We start from the raw sequence: 20,732 nt of genomic DNA, 5'->3' as shown, positions 1-20,732 counted from the left end.
TCTATGTAGCAGGTACAAGAGGTCTTGAACCCAATGCTTGAGCCACAGCTCCTCTTCCCCTGCCCCAGCCCACCAGCCACCATTCCACCTGCTTCTTCTCTGAGGTGGATGGACTATTTCTACCCTTAAAGTAGAGAGTGTGCTGCAGCACTTGCCTCCGGTTCTGACTCACTCCACTCTGCACAATGCCCCCAGTTCATCCACGCCAGGACAGGGTTTTCCTTCTTTGTAAGGCTGAATAGTACTCCGGTATGTTCATGGATTTTTTCATCCGTCCGTCTGTCCATCCATCCATCCATCCATCCATCCATCCATCCATCCATCCATCGAGGACATTTAGGGCATTAGAATATCTTGGCTGTTGAGAGTGGCAGGACAGTATTGAATACAGAGTGCAGCTCATCTCTGAGGTTCAGATCCATTGCCTCTGGATGGACACAGACCCAGAAGTGGGATTGCTGGGCCTTGTGCTGATTCTGCTTTTAGTTTTGTGAGGAAATGATACACAAACAAAGATGTGGGTGGGTATGAGTGTGTGTGTGTGTGTGTGTGTGTGTGTGTGTGTGTGTGTGTGTGTGTGTGTAGGGTTTTCCACAGTGGCTGTCCTAACTCACTTTGTTCAGCAATAGTGTGCAAGGCTCCCTTTCTCCACATCCTTAACAGCAAGTGTTATCTTCCCAAGTCCATTTTCCACGGTGAAACCCCCACTACATCTACCTCTCCTATGATGTGCCAGGGATGGAACCTGGGGCTTCCTGCACTTGCCAGGCAGTGCCCTGTTACCCAGGTCCGTCACAGAATTCACCTCTCTGTATGCTAGTTCCTCTAAAAAGAAACTCTTTGCTTAACATTTTATGGATGATTCTTACAAAACTGTATTTTCTGTACACATTTTTATTTTTATTTTTGAAAATCAAGGTGTAACAGCTGTAAGGGCAATTTCCCACTTTTGATAACTTGCTCTGAAATCAAAATGCTTTCAAAAGGCTCACAACTAAGAGGCCAGTTGTTTGCTGCAGATACCTCTCCCTTCACGACAGTGAGCTGCTGGTGCTCACTGCCTCTGCACAGCCAGGCAGTCCTTGTTTGGTGTTGCTTGATTTGGGGCAATTTCAAAATCGAATCCTGTACATTGGGCACAGTGGTCATTTCCATCTTGAAAACAGTATTCAAGCTGCCATGATCCAACAAGGGATTTAGAGTGTCCACTCTCTGATCATTGGTTAATTTAATGTATACAGAAATTTAAAGAGACAGTTATGTCTCATTTTAATATTGTGTTCTGTGGAAAATAAAGTATTGAATTTGATTTTGGGAGCATGGGGACAAGTTCAGGTGCACAGAGGATGTGCTGTCCCCACAAGCTGGGTTCTGTGGTCATTCAAAACAAGATGGAGCTGTTGCCTGCATCTTGCCTCTTCTCAAGCCCGTGTCTAGCGGGTCATCTTGTCAGGTTAAGTTAACATCATGGTGTCTTTTAATGTGGTATCTCTCACCATATCACCCTCAGTTGTGGTCTAGGCTGTTCTGATGCAGGTGGCCTTTGAGCTGATGGTCAGGTCACTTTCTTCTGCATCTGTGTTAAAGTAACTTCATCTGACAGGTTACCCCTGTCCTCACCAAGCTGTTGTGGTCTCTGTGCTGCTCTGTTCAGCTGCATACTCAAGCCCTTCCTATCTATTCTTTACTCCAAGGAAAAAGGGCTATTTCCTTTGTGTGTATATGACTCCCTGGTCATGACTTGGTCTTCCCAAGCTCCCAACAGGTGCCCCATTTTGCAGATGACACCACAGTTCTTGGTCATATCTTTGTGGATGAACAAAGCCTTGTTACAATGGTGAGCTTGGGGCTGGGAATGTGCCATGAGACCAGAAGAGATTCTACATATGCTAGTATGTCTAATGTCTGCAGGAAACATGGCTGTCATCTCCCTAGGAATCTATTCTACTCCAATAATTTTCAGCTTGGTTCCTACAACCCAACTTTCAACTTTATCAAGAATATTTTGAATAAGACTATCTACTACAGGTGTGAGGTCTTAATCTTGACTGCCAATTTGACTGGCTCTAGAATCACCTTGGAGACTGTGTGTCTGTGAGGGAGTTTCTAGACCAGTAGTTCTCAACCTTCCTAATGCTATGATACTTTAGTACAATTCCTCATGTTGTGATGATACCTAACCATAAAATTATTTTCATTACTACTTCACAACTATAATTATGCTACTGTTATGAATCATAATGTAAATATCCATGTTTTCCAATGGTCTTAGGTGACCCCTGTGAAAAGGTCACTCATCTTCCAAGGTTGTGACTCACAGGTTGAGAACTGCTGGTCTAGACTCAGTTAACTGAAGTGAGAACACCCACCCTAAACCCAAGCAGCACCCTCTCTGTATAGGTTGGGGTCCTGCTCTGAATGAAAAGAAGAGAAGGAGCTGAGTATCAGCATTCCTCTGTGCTTCCTGACTGTGAGTGCAATGTGACTGGCTGCCTCATGTTCCTGTCACCATTCCTTCCCTACCATGATGGACTGGACCCTCAAATTCTGGGCCAAAATAAATCCTTGTCACAGTAACAAAAATGTAACTAACACACAGGATTTTGGGAGGGAGAATTGGGGCTCTGGGTGATGAATAAAATGACCACTTCCAGAAATCCTTCCACGATCCCTGAGGCTGGGTGTCACCTCTCTTGCCAACCAAGCTACCAGAGACAGTCAGTCAAGCTCATGTGGTTTGAACCCCATCCTTCCCGCACACCTATCAACACAGATGCACTGTGAGGGAGGTGTGTGCCCATGAGGCAGGTAAGGAGATGCAGGAAACACACTCTTGCTGTGCAGATCTTACTGAAAGAGGCACATCTTTGGTTTTACTTTTAATTTCTCCTTCCTTTTATCCGCAGCATTTAAGGGTTGTGTGTTGAATGGTGGAGTTGAAGGAAGCATGGGCATTCTAGATATGGTTTGGAAGAGGCATTCAAATGGGCTGTTGGATGGAAGAGGTGGGAAAGAATAGAAGCTTAGAAGTGAAAAATCCGTGTGTGTGTGTGTGTGTGTGTGTGTGTGTGTGTGTGTGTCTGTGAACGCACACGCATGTGTCTGTCTGTCTGAGCGATTGATAAGTTGTGGAAAAGTGGAACAGGTAGACCTGGTGTTTAAGGCAGAGTTCAGAAGCAGCCCCACATTGCAGAGATTCACCTGGAGAGACGTTTTTGTCCCCATGGCCAGTGAATGGAGCAGAGTAAAGACTCTTCCCAATAACTAGTCTTGGGAAAATTGAATTAGATACTCAATTTCCCATTAATTAATATGCCTTTTAAATAATGCAAAACGTTATATTTAAAGTGAGGATGGTGTAATGTGGCCATCATCTCTGAGAATGGCTTGGCCCCCTTCCAATATTGTTCAGCCACCGTATTTCCAATTTGGTGGAGGTTAATAGCCATTCTCAGATGCCTCCATGGGGCCAGCTTCCCTAGAATCCTGGAAGACCTGGAAGCCTCAGAGAGCAATGAAGTCATTATCAGAACCATTTTAATAAAAAATTCAATACTTGAGCCACCTTCTTATGATTTATTATATAAAAAACTAAGCCACGGAGTCACAGGATTGAAAAGGTCATTGAAAAGTCTGTGCTTGACAGAGGTAATAAAGGAGGGAAGCTGGGCTGGCTGGGGAGAAGAGCCTGTGTCTGCACCAAGAGCTGACTGGGTCCCAAACCCACATGGGAAGTTACTCACTAGTGAGATGGTACTAAGAAGTGAGGTCTTTACAAAGGGTTTGAAGACTTTACAGAAGGTGCTGGACAGAACCAGTTTGTCCCCTTCGGACCTCTCTGCCTGCTGCTCTGTCTTCCCTGGCATGATGGACTCTAACCCTCTGGAACTGTAAGCTAATATAAGCCTTTTTACCTTGAGGTTGCTTTTGCCTGGGTATTGCATCACTGCGGTGAGAAAGTAGCTAAGACAACCACTTCCCAAAGACCTCATCTCTGATTACTATCACTGTGGGGTTTAAGTTCCAATCTGTGAAGTCTGGGGTGGCAGAAGGATGTGAATCATCACAAAAATCTAGTCTTTTGGACCATCGTTCCGGAGACCATGAGTAGAAACTTGGGAGTTGCAAGGCAAAGACCTGGTGAGGTAAATTTCACAATGGAGTTTTATCCTTGTGTTCTATTTAGTTTTAACCATAACTTGATGCAACCTAAAGTCACTTGGGAAATGAGTGTCTACCTTTCTCAATGACTGTGAGGGACTTCTTCACTGATAGTTAACTGATGTAGGAGTTCCCCACCCACTATGGGTGGTATCACTCCCTAGGCAGATGGCCCTGAGCTAAATGAGGAAGCTAGCTGAACACAAGCCTGAGCTAGCCAGAGAGTGAGCCAGTGTACAAGTCAGAACAAAGTGCTCCTCCATGGTTTCTGCTTCAGATATTTACTTGAGTTCCTGACCTGATGACTTCCCTCAGTGATGGCCAGTGACCTAGCCAAATAAACCCTTTCCTCCCCAAAGTGCTTTTAGTCAGAGTGTTTTTATCACAGTTATGAAAAGGAAACTAGATTAGTTTGTTTGGTGATTTAAGAATATGACTGAGTCTGGGGTCCCTCATTCTAACCGAGTAACTTCATCCTATGGTACAGGGTGAAGGCCAATGAGGTGGCAGACAAAGTGTTCTGTGATGGCTAATTTCCCTTATCAACTTCACTCAAATCAAATCACCTAGGAGACACACCTCTTGCCATATCAGTGAGGGTGTTTCTAAGAGGTTTTACTGAAGGAGAAATACCCCCTCTGAATGTGGACAGCACTGTCCTATGGGCTCAGGTCCTACAAAGACTAACAAGGCACCAAGGGAAAAGTGAAGTGAGAACCACCATGCCTCTGTCTTGCTGCTTCCTGACTGCAGATGCAATGTGACCAGCTGCCCCACACTCCTGCAGCTGTACTTTCTACCATGTTTTCCACTGTGGTAAAATGTAATTATGGTAAAACTATATCCCCACAAACTGTGAGCCAAGACACCCTTCCTTCCCTAATGGGTGTCTTGGCTCACAGTTAATGGGACACTAACTAATACAGTTGGCTTCATATTGCACTAAACAGAATTTCAGCAAGCCCTTTTATCTCTTCCTTGGTCAAGTCTGTCATATAACCCTGCCTGGAGGAATATAGTTCAGAAAGCAAAGCTCAATGCTGCAAAGATTCTTCAGAATTCACCATTCCCTGTATTGGCCCATCCTAGAAAGTGTATGCACATGCACCTCTTCAATACATGCTGAGATGCAAATTTCATGTGCCCTTAAATTAAATCATCCATCCATTAGATTCTAATGCTTGAAGGTTACAGAGAAGGTTTAGTAATTAAAGTATCAGCCATGCAAGCATGAAGGCAGAAGTTTGGATCTCCAAAAGCCACATAAGATGCTGGGTGGCCATGAGGGAATATATTAGTTTTCTTTCTGTTGAAAAACACTGACCAAAAGCAACTCAGGAAGGAAATGTTTATTTCAGTTTACAACAGTTCATCACTGAAGTCAGGGACTCAAGCAAGAGAAGAGGCAGGAACCATGAAAGAACACTGTTTACTGGCTTTCTCCTGTAGCTCCTGAGTTTGCTTTCTTATAGACCCCAGAATCACCTGTCTAGGGTTGGCGCCATTCCCACATCAATTATCAATCAAGAAAATGCCCCCACAGACTGGTTCACAGGTCAATTAGATGGTGGCAGTTCCCCCATTGAGGTTCCCTACTCCTCAGGTGACTCTAGGTTGTGTCAAGGCAACAAAGCTAACCAACACTGAGCTTGCCTGTATTTCTTGCCTTGGAAGACAGGGCCAGGGATCCCCAGACTAGCCAGATTGATGAGCTCTGAATTTGATTGAGAGACCCTGCCTTGCTGAATAAAGTGGGAGAATGATGATGACTTTCTACATAACCCCAAGCCTCCCTCCACTTGCCTGCACTCACAATACAAACATGCATATATACACAGAAACATGTAACACACACATACACACACAAAGCAAAAAATTAAGCCCTTGCTTTTTTGGTAATTCTTTAATTTTGTCTCATCTGCTGGGATTTAGAGATGGAACCATATATTTTAAAGGACATATGCTTGCCTTTTTAGCCATGCTGTTTGATAGAAATGTGATTTATGATGCTAGACTTGGAGTGAGATTCTGCTGTATGCATGGAGAACTTCCATATGAGCTGTGCTGTGACTTCTGAGCATGAATTATATGTCCTCATGTAAACAGGAAGATGGGCACAATGATGAATCACCTCCTACCCTCTCTTAGTGAGAAACTGCAGACTGTATAATTTAAAATTTACTTTACTGCCAGCCATCTGCGAATAATGTGATCTTACACAAGAGCCTATCAAATACATTAGGAAACAAAAGCTATATTAAGGTCTCTTGTGACCCAAAGAAAACCCATGAATAATTCACTTTCCCGAGCATTAGGCCACCTAAAGGTAAGTAAGCACAGAGTGTACTCCATCCCCAATAACAGTGGTGAATTGACGGAATAATCTGATTTAATATTAACACGAAATTTCAGTTGCCTTAAAGGATAAATCTGCCCCCTCACACCTCTGAAGGCAGCGTGTAAGTCTGGGCAACAGTAATTAATGAAAGAGTGAGGAGACACACACAAGCTGGGAATGAGAAGCCAGGGTTCTACTCAGCTCTTCTGTTGTGTTTGACAGGCAGATGGCTGTCTACTCCAGGAACCCAAGTTGCCTTCTTCCCACCATCCAACAGTGCTTACCCCAAGTCCATCTGAGCATGTTGACTGTTGATCTAACAGAAAATGCTTGCTGGACAGATCAAGCCAAAACATAAGATATTTGCCCTCTTCTTTTATTTGGCTTCTTTTTAAAATATTAACCCAGGTTGCATAGAGAAATAAACCCCAGTGGGCTGCAGCAGAGTAAGATGCATAATGAATTCACTGTGCCCATAATGAGTTAACTTGTGCCCATGTGTACCCTGTCCATCAAGCTGTGTCCCTGGGCAGACTACTACTGTGCATTCAGGATCCAGGCCCATGCCTTCCCTATTCCTCTGAAGTCAAGTGGTCGTCTTTAGCTTGTCTATCCTGAGTTGGACAGAAGGAAGTGGGTAGAAGTGTTCACTGGCACCCTTGCAGGGCCCTGCAGGGCTGAGGATGAGTCCAAGTCTAGTGAGAGGATTGGGTTATACCTCTTCCTCTGTAGCCATCTTCTGTGGGCCTTGTTCTCAGCGAGGGAAGCCAGGCAACAGGTGGGATGAAACCACCACCACAACAACGACAAAACCAGGATGTTTGTTGATGGCTCAGCAGTTCTTATGTCATTTTAATTAAAAATGCAATTTGGTAAGAATGGGTCCTAGGATGAAGTGCTTGCCTTATAAGTGTGAGTACTTGAGTTTGATTCCCAGAGGCCATGTGCAAATTGTCTTGTGGCACATGCTTATAATCTCCATACTGGGTAGAGAGAGACAGAGGAGGATCCCTGGAATCAGGCCAGCAAGCCTAACCTAGCTGAATCAGTCACCTCCAAGTCAATGAGAGACCCTGTCTCATAAAACCAGGATCCTGAGGGATGACAATTGGGGTCAATCTCTGGTTTCTACATGCATGTGTACATATGAAGACCTGCACACACCAACACACATGTGCATATGTGTGTGCATATGCACAAACACAGACATATACACAGTGGGGGGAAGAGACTCTAGCTCCGAAATAATTAGGGATAATTCTAATGTCTATACTCTAGTCTTACTATACCATGTACACAATGACATCTCAGAGATTGTATTTGTAGTTAAGCTTCTGTCCCATCCCATCCCATCCCATCTCTGTACATGGGTACAATCACATAATTGTTAGTCATTTCATAGACACAACCTTTGAAAAGTCCCATGGGCGAGTGCTGGATGAAACACAGTTACCCCCACACTCCTGTGTAAGAGATGGCCTCACAGCTGACCAAACCCCTGGTCATATGTTCACCTTGGTAACTTAGCCAAGAGGCACCTATGTACAATGTTTTCTGAAAGGGAACCTGAGAATTAATTTTTAAAGTCAGTTCCCTTAGGGAGAGGCTCCTGTTTAAAGCCTGGACAGTTTTGTCTTTCATTCATGGACTTGGGGAGTGAAATGGCTGAAGTTTGGAGGTCCAGTTCCCAGTAGAAGCCTCACACCTCACAGCTGCTCTGTGGCCCCTTCCCTTCTCTCCTCCATAGGTGGATGGATACACCATCAGATAAAGTGTCAGTCTAGCCTAATATTCAGGGGACCTCTGTAATAACATAAAAACTTGCTTCCAACGATGATGATGATGCTATAAAGCCCACTTTATCCCAAGATGCAACTGTGTCCAGCACAGCTTCTCCTGTCCAAAGATAACACATTATCTCTGGAGCCTCAGTGCCATGGCTGAATGTGGTGCCATCTCCCCCATGCTACCTGCTGCCTTGTAGCACAATGATTGAACCCATTCTCTCCCAACACTTCTCTTAAAGAGCTCAGCCAACATTTGTAAGCACATTGCAGTCTCCTCTCTTTTAGCCATCCCAGATAGGAACCATAAGCCTCCACTATCCTGCCCAGTCCCCTGGCCAAGAGTGGGCAATATTACTCTAGACCTTCCTCAACTAGACATATCATTTCACATGGTAACAGCACTGATTGCGGATTCTTTTTTTGTTTTGTTTTGTTTTTGTTTTTTTCGAGACAGGGTCCCTCTGTGTAGCTTTGGAGCCTGTCCTGGAACTCACTTTGTAGACCAGGCTAGCCTCGAACTCGCAGAGATCCTCCTGCCTCTGCTGGGATTAAAGGCATGTACCATCACCACCCGGCGCATGTGGATTCTTAAATACATGTCTGTCCATCGCTTTTTCAGAAGGGAGCCATGGATACACAGAAAGATGTGCAGCTGGCCAAAGCTGTGGGTAGAGAGAACACATCTCAGGACACATTGCAAGAGGCCTCCCTGTCCCCTTTTCCAGAGCTTCCATTTCTGTGTCTGTCTCCTCTGAGTTGGCTGGAGGTTTCCTGGCTCCCACTGGTGCCAGGATGCTCAGGATTCTGCTGTTGCTCAGACAATCAGAAAGAAACTACCTGGGGTTTGCCCTTACAAAGCCTCAAACTGAAGTTCCAGTCAGAGCAGGGCACTAGGAGGACCAGGAAATGCAACTTTTGACTGGACCCATGACTGCCTCCTTGGTTACCTCACTGAAAAGGAGAGAACAGATGTCTATTTTTCTTGACAGTTAAAAATTTTAGCTTCATGCTCAGCAAACTGACTACAATGGCTTTATCCTACCTCATTAGGCTGGGTAGATGACTTAGCCAGGGAGGCCAGTGACCTGGAGATAGGCAAGGATACAGGCCAGGATACCTTTACAAGGTGCAAACTGAAGGTCTGGGGATCTCATCTGAGCCTGGAGGGAGGCAGGCTGTGCCTTCAAAGACTTTCTAGGGATGTTGGGACACGATTCATAGAACCCCCTTTGAGTAGCAAAACTATGATGTAAGTGAGGAAGATTGGTGTCTCTTGCTGTTATTAAGGCCAAGTCATCTTCCACAGCCATGACCTTGATGACTAGTAGAAGGCCTTCACCATCTGTCTGTCCTGTGTCACTCACCTTTATAACCATTTACATGCTACCAATCTTCCCAAGTGAACCTTGGTCCACAATGTCTTGATATTAATGACTCCCTTGAAGTCTAAGGACCCAGGAAGGTAGACCTGTATTAAACTGTTTCTGTACACCAAATGTCCTAATTTGGTTTCTGTTGCTATAGTAAACACTGACCAGGACCACCTGCCAAGGGGTGGTACCACATATGGTGTGCTGGGACATCCTATATCAATCACCAATCAAGAAAATGCCCCCCAGGCATGCCTTCTGGCCAATTTGATGGAGGCATTCTCTCAATTGAGATTCCCTCTTTCTAGATAAACCTAACTGTGCCAAGCTGATTTAGAAAAAAAACAAACATTTGTTGAAGATACTTTCTTTTTTCCATTGTATAGTTTTGGCTTCTTTGTCAAAAATCAGGTGTTCATATGTGCGTGGATTAATGTCAGGGTCTTCAATTTGATTCTATTGGTCTGTATGTCAGTTTTTATGCCAGTACCAAGCTGTTTTTATTACTATAGCTCTATAGTAGAGCTTGAGGTCAGGGATGGTGATACCTCCAGAGGTTGCTTTATTATACAAGATTCTTTTAGTTATCCTGGGTCTTCTGTTTTTCCATATGAAGTTCAGTATTTTTCTTTCCATGTCTGTGAAGATTTGTGTTGGGATTTTGATGGGGATTGCATTGAATCTGTAGATTGCTTTTGGTAAGATTGCCATTTTTACTATGTTAATCCTACCTATCCATGAGCATGGGATATCCTTTCACTCTTGGGCATATACCCAAGGAATGCTCAATCATACCACAAAGATACATGCTCACCTATGTTCATAGCAGCATTATTCGTAATAGCCAGAACCTGGAAACAACCTAGATGCCTGTCAACTTAAGAATGGATTAAGAAAATGTGGTACATATTCACAATGGAGTACTACTCAGCAGAGAAAAACAATGACAGCATGAAATTTGCAGGCAAATGGATGGAACTAGAAAAAATCATCCTGAGTGAGGTAACCCAAACCCAGAAGGACAAACATGGTATGTACTTACTCATAAGTGGATACTATATATAAAGCAAAAAACAATCAGACTGCAACACACAGAACCAGGGAGGATACATAGCAAGGGGGACCCTAGGATGACTGGCTTATAGTAAGTTTTGGTTTTACTCAATTACTGGGCAAGCTTCAGTGAAACATTTCACTATTAGGATAAGAATTTATACTGTATCTAGCTGATAATAGAAAAATAAATAAATAAATAAATAATTGAGTGAATACATACATACATACACACATACATACATACATACACACACATACATACATACATACATACATACATACATACATACATAAACAAACAAAAACAAACCTACCTAGCAAACTAGGACTAGGTCACTGAGACAGACCACAGTCCCGGAGCATGCATACCTCCAATCTCCTTTAGATATACAATTAGAGTTTATATAGTATGTGGAATGTAGGGATGTAGTGATCAGAAGCGGGCCCAGAGTGTTTGAATGTAGATCTGACTCTTCCACACATGCCATTTGTTGATCCCATCCTATCCTTCTCTCTTGGTGAGAACCAAGGTGGGTTAGCACTCACAGAAGACTCCTCAGATGTCAGGGAACCCATGGGCATATGAATGCTGTTTGGATTTCCACATCCAGAACACACTCCTAGGTTCCCTTCCAATACTCTGGTGAGAAATAGATGCTGCCTTAATACTTGTGTGGATACACTGGATTGTTACAATTTCCAGAAAGCCGTGGGTCTTTAAGTTCCCATAATTTTTCACCTAAACAGATTCAAAACGTGCTAAGGGCACTGGCAACAGCTGAGGACCCTGTCATCATTTCAAATCAGCAGCAATTGTGTTCTTCATTAGCTGCTGAGCTGCCGAGCTTCAAGTGTTTCTAGTCACCTGTCTTCAGAGGCCTCCTGTTTGCTAAGACACACCACTTACAGACTCGACTCAATTGTCAGAGAAAGAAGAAGGTGGCAGTAACCATCAAAAGTCACCCCACGGATCATTCTCCCCATGTTTCTATGGGAGGTGGAGATGGCTGGAAAAGTGCTGCCTTCCCAAGGAGCTTCTGCCTCCTGCCCCCTCCCCCTCTCACCTTATATTAATAGTCAGGACATTAGTCCAAGGAGACTAGTGTTTTGGGGGAAGTCTGTCAGATTGGGATGGGGTTCACACCAGTGGGGTGAGGGTATTCAAACCCTAATTTCTAAATCAACGTATGTTATACCCAGCTGTGGAAATGGACACAATGTCTAACTTCAGCTCTTGCCAGCTGGAAACACGCCCCCTTATTGTCTAGCCTCACAAATAGAAATAGAGCTAAGAGGAGTTTGGGAAAGCTTGAACACCGGGCCATGTCACACTTGTCACCACCAGATCTGCCTTGATGTCTGACCAGGCCCCCTCTTTTCACTTGGAGTTGTGCACAGAGTCAGGCCTTGGCCTGGTTGCTCACATATGGCCTGCTTACATGCTTTGCTCAATGTGAGTCTCCTTGTGAGTCCCGTGGGCTGAGTTCTTCTTTGGACATTAGCTCAGGGATATCTTCTGCTCAAGGTCCCCAACAACCGTGCTCTTGGCTCATCCTCCCCCCACCTTGGTGCTTTCCTGCATTGGTCTGCTTGTCACTTGCCACCTTGCATGATAGCAGCTCTCATGAGTCCTCTGCCAGTTGGACAAGATTTTCAAGACAAGGATTTTTCTTACCTATGTATGACTGCATAGTAGGTCCTCGGTAAATAATCTTTTCTGTAATTAAGTAAATAGAATATTTGTTCCTATTCGGACCATGCTCAGAAAACATGTAATTTTTTTTTTAATTGACATTCCAGATCTCACACTCTGTTAGTTCTATGGCTCCCTGCTGTCCGAGCTTCGTCCTGCGGCATCATCTCCGATTTGGGATGAAGGGCTCCTGAGGCACTGCAGTCGTCACCTGCGCCCTGCTGGCAGTGTTTTGATGATGGAGGCAGAATTGGGCAAGTTAGCATTCTCACAACAGCCATTTCACGCAATCGGGGCCCCTGGTTTGTGTGTCCTGGAGTCTCATTTATTTTCCATTGTCCCCTCACAGCTCCTAGAGGCCAGATGTCTTTATTTTCTCAGGGAACACTGCAATAATACAGGCAATGTATCTGACATTTCTACAGAGGCATAAGAAGTAGAAAAATATGAGAAATGAAAATGCCAAGGAAATGGCCCTAAAATTGGAAAACTGGTGTCTTCTAGAGCTTGCAGCCATGAAAATATGATAAGGCTCATTACAGCTCTCTTCGGTTGAAGTTCCCTCCACAGAGAAAAGGGGGTTGCTCAAGGATGGGTGATTTCATACTTGGATGTCCACCATTTCCAGGCCACTGTGACACAGGCAAGTTTCCTAGCCTGCATGCTTTGCTTGTGCACCTGCCCCAGATACTTCTTGTGTCTGGGTGAGGTGTGCCAAGCTCACCACAGAGGCTCAGAGAGTATTTTCATGTCATTTTTAAATAAGGACGAGTTTTGCATTGGCAGAAATGGTCTCAGGGTAGGTTGGCCTCACCCCCGGTTAGGCCCTTGGGAGGAACCTTTTGGCAGTCTGGGGTGCCATGGAGAGCAGAGACAGTCATGGCCACTGACTAGTGGGTCCTGCAGCCCAGTCCCTGCTTTTGCTTAGGAGGTAGAAATAGAATGCATTTGGTTTCTGGCACAATCTGTCTCAGAGTCTAAAAGAACCCAGGCACTGGAGAAGTCAGCAAAAGCACAAGCCAACTGTTAGGTTGTAAAGAGCAGAAGTAGGACCTGTCTGCTGTCATAGCTCCACTCTCAGCCATCCTACCCTGGCCATGTGGCTGCATGCTGCCAAATCCATTCCAGTAGCTGCTAAGACAGACTCTGTTCCAAGAGGCAGGAGGAGCAGGATGTCTCTGAGATTCTGATTTCCCAAGACAACCTACATCAAACTAGAAAAGGTGCCGATCGGCACATCTTGGGACAACCATACTTCTGTGTCTCCATTGCTCACAGGCTTGTGTCAACGGAGAGAACTTGGCTGAATATAGACAGGTCCAGGTATGAGCAGTAGATGAGCTGCCAAGCCTGTAATTTTCTAGCTATGAGGCACTGTGGGCCAATTTCTTCATTTATAAAATGAGAACATACTTTCCATGAATGAATGTCTTAGGTTCAAATTGGACGATACTCATGCAGGGGTGGGCAGAACCCCTGACCCCTGGTGTTTACAGTCACACAATTTGCACAATGGCCATGTCAATGGTCTTTGATCTGGCTGTAGACAATTTGATCAATTTTTAGAATGGCTTTCTGCATTTTGCAGCTAAGAACCCATCCACACCCACCAAATCTAGGTTCTTTCTCCCCTCCCCTCCCCAAAACACCTCTGCTCAATCCCTTGGGATAGTGCAGGAACTGGAGGTGATCTGGGTTTTGCTGTCTCCTACTTGCCAGACAATCACTGGGGCTTGTATAATGAAATTGTCCTACTACACTGCATGGTTTAGCATTCCAGCCTCTGCTTTTCATGCTGGATGTGTGTTTGGCCATGAAACCCTTCAACAGGGGTGTGAGGCAGGTTATCACAATGTTGTACTGTCCTGTTAATCACCTGGTTATGACAAAGTGAAATCCATATCCACTTCTTCAGCCTGAATCCACATCTAAGCCCTGCTTTAGCCTAGGGTCACATGGGAGAATGCTGGGAACCATGACAGGCTGGTGAAGAAACAAGTTTGCTTGGGAAGAACTTTGATGCTCTTTGGGACACGGTATCAATGGTGACACCTACAGGGCATGTCTCAGGTGGCAGATTGGGTTTCTGAAAGCCTAGAAGGACAATAAGTTTAAAGGGTCCACACATGTCCTCCTCTGGCAGGTGTGAGGAGGCTGTCCTAAGGACTGATCTTTTGTAGGACCAATTTTCCATCACTCCATTTCTTCCAATTAATCCCTGCCTCTGGCTATCATTTAGCTAATCAGTTGGGATGATCAACAGAAATACCATCAGTTGAGATAGATGTCCTCCCCACTGTTTCTCTCGTGTGTGTGTGTGTGTGTGTGTGTGTGTGTGTGTGTGTGTGTGTGTGTGTGTGTGTGTGTTTTCAAACAAGACAGAGAGATCAAAGTCTGAATGTTTGATCAGAAATCAGGAGGAATGTTCCAGGCAGCATCCTACAGCCCATATTTAGAATGCCCTTCCTGAGCTGGAGGGATGGCTCAGAGGTTAGGAGCATGAGCTGTTCTTCCAGAGGTTCTGAGTTCAATTCCCAGCAACCACATGGTTGCTCAAAACCATCTGTAATGATATCTGGTGCCCTCTTCTGGCCTGCAGTGAAACATGCAGGCAGAACACTGTATAAGTAATAGAACTCTTCTCCCAGAAGTCTCATGCATTAGTGAAATGCCCACTGGGACTTGATGGACATCTGCTAGTGTTTTCCCTTGCTGACTAGGTATCAATGGCATTTGACTGTCTCACTCCTTCTTTGGCAAGGGGAGATTGAGTAATACCATCCTGGTATTTCTATTCTGGACAGAAAGGCAGCCATTATTGTGGCAATGATGTCTGTTTTACTTTTGGAATCCTGATCAAGCTGTGTGCTACAGCCGTCAGGCTACAAAACCCTTTCTGAATTCACTGGAGGGTAAGAATATTGTAATCCCCGGTGGTTTTCAATGAGGCTTCTCCATACTTAAGAGATTGTTTTATGGGGGTGGTGGTGGAAAGAAAGCCCCACTTAGATCACCGTGTCCTTCCCTATCTACTCTGAAGAAGGCCTTTCTTCCTCAACTTCAACATGCTCCCAAATGCCTGGGAACTTCAGCAGTTTTGGGGACCAAATTGAGGGCCTGGAGCATGCAGGGCTGATGTTCTCCACAGAGTTACGTGTCCATTGAAGGTGTTTAATCTTCTTCCAGAAATCTCTATATGCCTGTGAAGCTCAGAGTATAATGAGATAGAAAGAAAGCCACAGGGAAACATAGCCACAAGGTGGAGGTTTCCAAATCAAAATGGCCTTAAAATGGACATTTTGGAGAACCTTTTGTAAAGCAGCATCAAGGTGGAGAAAGAAGGAGGGGCCATGGTCTAGGTGGCTGTGATGGCCAGTTCTGTCATTTTCATACAACGTAAAGTTATCTGAGATGGGAATCTTATTGACAGATTGCCTAGATCAGCTTGGCTTTGTGGGCAGGTCTGGGGGGGATTGTCTTGATTGCATTAACTGAGGCAGAAAGACCCGCCCACTCTGGCACCATTCCCTATGATGGGGCCCTAGAGTATACAGAAAAGAGGAATTAGACTGAGCACTAGGTAAGTACGAATGTATTCGCTCCCTGTCCTTGTTTGTGGACGTGACTAGCTGCTTCAATTTCCCCACGATGATGAACTGTAACCAAGGAAACCCTTCCTCCCTACACCATCTTTGTCAGGTGTTCTCTCACAGCCAACTGGAAAGAAAACTGAGACAGAAACCTAGGACCCAGAGGACACTCCAATGTGTCAAACACCCCTCAGGAACAGGGAAGCTTTTGCGTGACACAGAGTGTATGCCTCTGCAGCCTAACCATTCTCTCTGGGGACAACATACATCTCTGACCTCATGACCTCCAAGACACCCTGCCCGCTCCAAGTCCTGCCTGGAACAAATGGCAGGGCGTTTCATTTACTTGCCACCCATCACAGGAAATCTGACAATCTTCACTTCCTGTCAGGTACTTCCTTAAATGCCTTTGTCAAAAACGATTGCTGTAAAAATGCTCTTCCTCAGCCCAAATTAATTTTATTAGACTCCGTTAGGTTGCCATGTCCTTAGTCTTAAGTGGTAAATACCCAAAATATCCTGATGCTGTGTGTACTTGGTCTCTCTGATATTTAACAGTCTGCTAGGTTCGGATGAATTATTTAGGTAAGGAAGGAATCTTTAAACTCTGCATTTTTAATATGTTCTAAATTCTGAGCTGGAGGTAGAGTGTAGGAGGGAAAAAATGGCATGCTGGTGAGACAGAGGCCACCTCATTTCTTTGCTTCAATTCTGGGATTTGGCTTTTAATGGTCAAAAATGAAAAGGTATTTCCCTGACTGTGCCATCCGAAGCATCCCCTCAAACAGTGATCACTTCACAATAGGCTCCTAAGGCACAATTGCCAATTAAACCATGCACTTAACCTTTGCACAGAGCACTCCATTTTCTTTTGTTGGGGAATCAAGCTTTTGAGATGTCTGATCAATTCTGCAAATTAGGTAAGTACCTAGCATTTGCTTAATATTTATTGTCCTGGATAGAGCTGGGAATGACTGGAGCAGTGATGAACAACACAAGGCTCTTCTGGGTGGGCTGAATAAGCCCTGCTCTCTGAATGTTACAAGGTCCTCCATAGCTTGGGTTGCCTGGCACTCTTCACATCCTAGAGGGAATTCATATATGGGAAAGGGGGGCAGCCATCTTGAGCAGAGGTCAGCTCTATACCTGGCCAGGGAGATACTTCATTATCTCCAGACAACCCTCACCTAAGATTAATTTTGGAAGCTTTCATTTCTACATCCCTGCATATGTCATGAAGATTCCTGTGGGAATGTTCATGATAGTTATGATGGGGCCAGAAGGACTAGAGAGTCTTCTCTACCCATAGGACTGTTAGAAATTGAGGCATGTTAGCAAACATTTATGAGGCCCATGCTTCTGTGTAGCCAGAAGCTTTCCTGTGTCCTGACCATCCCATAGCCGCTCAGACAAGTAAACACACAAGAGGCTTATATTACTTACAAACTGTATGGCGTACTGGCTCAGGCTTCTTGCTAGCTAGCTCTTACGTCTTAAATTAACCCATTTCCATTAATCTATGTTTTGCCACATGTTCTGTAGCTTTACCTGTCTTCTGGCATCTTGCTCCTTGGGCTGGCATCTCCCCCATTCTGCCTTTCTCTTCCTGTCTCTCCCCCTGGATTTCCCACCTGCCTCTAAGCTGCCTTGCCATAGGCCAAAACAGCCTTATTTATTAGCCAATGGGAGCAACACATATTCACAGTCTACAGAAAGACATCCCACAACACTTCTGCCTTTCTTTCTGAAACAAATGAAGAAGCATTAACCAAGTCACACCACAGGAACAGGAAATAAAGATGACTTGTACACATAAAAGACTAGAAGAAACTATTCTCAGAAATAGATGGCATGTTAAAAGAAAAGTTTTTCCCTTTAAATTCCTATACAAAACAGATGATCAGATTCTATTTCTTCAATGTTAAAATAAGAGGATGCATTTGAAGAACTATTCTGGGTCTAACTCTGTAGAGCTTAATAGAGGCTCATTTAAAAATCAATATGTGGAACTGGGGAGATGGCTCAGTGGTTAGGATACCCTGCCTGCCAGGAGACCAGTGTTCAGTTCCCAGCGCTGGCATTGCTCAGCTAAAAACACTGCTTATCAACTACAGCTCCAGGTCAATCAATGCTCTCTATGGCTTCTAAGGGCATAGAACACACACACACACACACACACACACACACACACACACACACACACACACACACACACAAACAAATAAATACAAATTTAAAAAACAAAAATCAATGTTCATATTTGAAAGACAGTTCTCCAACTGTAACTGCTTTACTTCAAATGAGTTTGCGGGGGTCTACTCTTTGGAAAATAAAAGTAACAATACAGCTCTAAAAAGTCCAAAGTCCTGCTCTCTCAGGTGACTGTTAATGAACAGCTTTATCTGGGCAAGGCTATGAGGAACTGAGCAGGCGGCACTCAACAAAACATTTGAAAACTGGATCTTTAGTGTTTTTTTTTTTTCCTATATCACGTAAAGTGACAAGTACACTCAATGAAATCTAAAAGTAACATGTACAGATTTCAAGTATTTCAGCCTTTACTCCCTGGAAACAAAGAAGACAGCAGTTGTGAACCCAAAATGTCAGAAAGTGCACGTGGCTGAGTCCTTGTGGTCTTCCTGATTAACTTGCCAATTCTGAGAGCCAGACTTTAAATAGCCAGCGTGTCTGTGGGAACTTCGGTGCACATATTCCGTGGGTGTGATCCTGGGCTTTGAATGTGAAGCAATGACGTGCTTCACATCTGTCTTGGTATTTCTCTTACAGATTTTCATAATCTGAGTAGACAGAGTTTCTGTCATGGACCTGACCACGGAGCTGGTCCTGGCAACAGGGACACTTTTGTGCACTTTGTTTTTCCTCCATGGTTTGTGTAGGCTGTGGTTGTAGTATCCAGGAATTATCTGAGAGGAGTTTGGGCACTTTATCTCTGAAGTGTTATCAAGTAGATGACTAAGTGTGTGTGTGGGGGGGGGTAGGTGTGTAAAGAGATGTTTCAGTAACATGCCTGCCACACAAGCATGAGAATCTGAGTTCAGATTCTCAGCACCCAACATTAAAAGCAAAATTGGTGTGGAGTATGCACCTGTAATCCCAGCGTTGGAGGTGAGGCAGAGACAGGAGGATCCCTGCTGTCCTCTGGACAGCCAGTCTCAATGAATTATTAAAATCCAGGTGAGAGATCTTGTGTAAAAAAAAAATAAGGTAAAAAGTGACAGACAAAGACACTTAATACCTCTCTTTGGCCTCTGCATGCACATGCACTCACACCTGCAAATTCGTGTCTATACACACTATCACACACACATGCACGTACAATGATTGATGTGAAGCTCAGAGAGCATAGTGGCACCCACGTTAAAGTGAGCACTTTTGTTTCATTTGGTCCATTTATTTGCCTTGTGGGGAACCCGCTTCTTCTGCCTCTCCCAGAATGTTTCCATTACTCTGATGTGCAGCCTCTAGTCACATACATTATTTTCCTAGGGCATTTCAACAATTTCCCGAGATGCTGATGAGAAGAGGTTAGAGTGGAAGTGGCTAACCATGCAGCATGTCATATTGTTTGGTTAGACAGGTGAGACCACAGAGCAACAGGTGAGGTCAGAGACAGGAATCTCTAAAGGAGCCAGGAACTCAGACACATCAGTCTATATACATCAGGACAAACAACGTATAAGCTTTAAAGATTCTGGGCAGCAAGGGGCCACCCTCTTCCTGTTCTTGTCTTCTCTGGCACTCAATCCCTCTGTGCCACTCTGTATCCTAGACAAGGGGAAGTAAAGGGTGAGGGACCAAGGAAGGTGGCTGTGTATGCAGGACAGAGCATGACAGAGCTTGGAGAATGAGGGCAGAGAGAAGGCTGTGGGTACTGACATGCTGATGGAAAAGGGTCAGAGTCAGAGAAACCAGCTGTTTCAGTTCCTGTAGGTGGAGTCTACCTGGAGAATGAAGAAGAACAGCTGAGAAGAGACGGAATGTCCAGCTGTGGGTGAACTAGGAGTCTGTCAGAGAAAAGCCAGAGACGTGTTAGCCCTTAGACTCAAATATGTGTAAACAAACAGGACTCACTGAAGCCTGAAAGGGATGTGCCACTCTGTGCTGAGCTGGCCTGGAGCAGGAGTAGAGGACCCATGAGTAGGCACCATCTTTCCCATTGCAGGAAGGATGGGTGACCAAGAGTCCTTTTGGAGCTGACTGGAAAAAAAAAAGACATCATGCTGGGCAGTGGTGGTGCATGCCTTTGATCCCAGCGCTCTCCATCTCTTCTTCAAACTCACAGAGATCTGCCCGCCTTTGCATAATGTGGCCGTAACTCTAAAACCTGCATAAGACTGGGCCTGTCCACATTGTGCCACAGAGCAAGGAGGGGGGTCACAAGGCCCCTGCTCCTTCCTGAAGATTTATATTCAGTTAATGGTTATTGGGGGAGGAAGAAACATTTTCTTCAGTGGTGTATCCATGGATAAGGTGCCCGTGATCCTGTAAATCCTTACCCATGCTCCTGTGAACAGCCCTAATGGAACTTATTGAGCCACACACAAAGGAGCATGAGAGTAGATCAGGGCCTAGTTAGAAAGAGGATGGGATCAGCAGGAAGGGGAGGGAGATGAGGGGTGATGGTGACCAAAATATAGTAGAGAGCACATAAAAATGTAAAACAAAAGAAGGAGATATAAACAACCATAGGAAAATAATGTCTGAGGTTGTTGATGA

At 44.6% G+C, this 20,732-nt stretch overlaps 1 protein-coding gene and 1 long non-coding RNA gene across 10 annotated transcripts in view; one reads left to right on the top strand and one right to left on the bottom strand.

Annotated features, from left to right (window-relative positions):
- Window positions 1–20,732, bottom strand: part of Dpp6 (dipeptidyl peptidase like 6) — an 883,656-nt gene that overhangs the window by 503,693 nt on the left and 359,231 nt on the right. The gene's annotated exons all lie outside the window — the stretch shown is intronic.
- Window positions 15,239–20,732, top strand: part of LOC128099962 (uncharacterized) — a 99,172-nt gene continuing 93,678 nt past the window's right edge. For 3 of the 6 annotated variants that reach the window (XR_008214622.1, XR_008214620.1, XR_008214623.1), the window contains exon 1: window positions 15,240–16,386. This is a non-coding gene — a long non-coding RNA (uncharacterized LOC128099962). Of the gene's footprint in view, window positions 16,387–20,732 lie in introns of all 6 variants that reach the window. The other 3 variants (XR_008214621.1, XR_008214624.1, XR_008214619.1) reach the window with 2 other exon arrangements.

This window comes from Peromyscus californicus, unplaced genomic scaffold (genome assembly GCF_007827085.1).
Source record: "Peromyscus californicus insignis strain IS unplaced genomic scaffold, ASM782708v3 Scaffold_6__1_contigs__length_162567912, whole genome shotgun sequence".
Lineage (NCBI taxonomy): Eukaryota > Metazoa > Chordata > Mammalia > Rodentia > Cricetidae > Peromyscus > Peromyscus californicus.
Note: the sequence above shows the minus strand (reverse complement) of the source record. Positions and strands in the feature narration are given on the sequence as shown.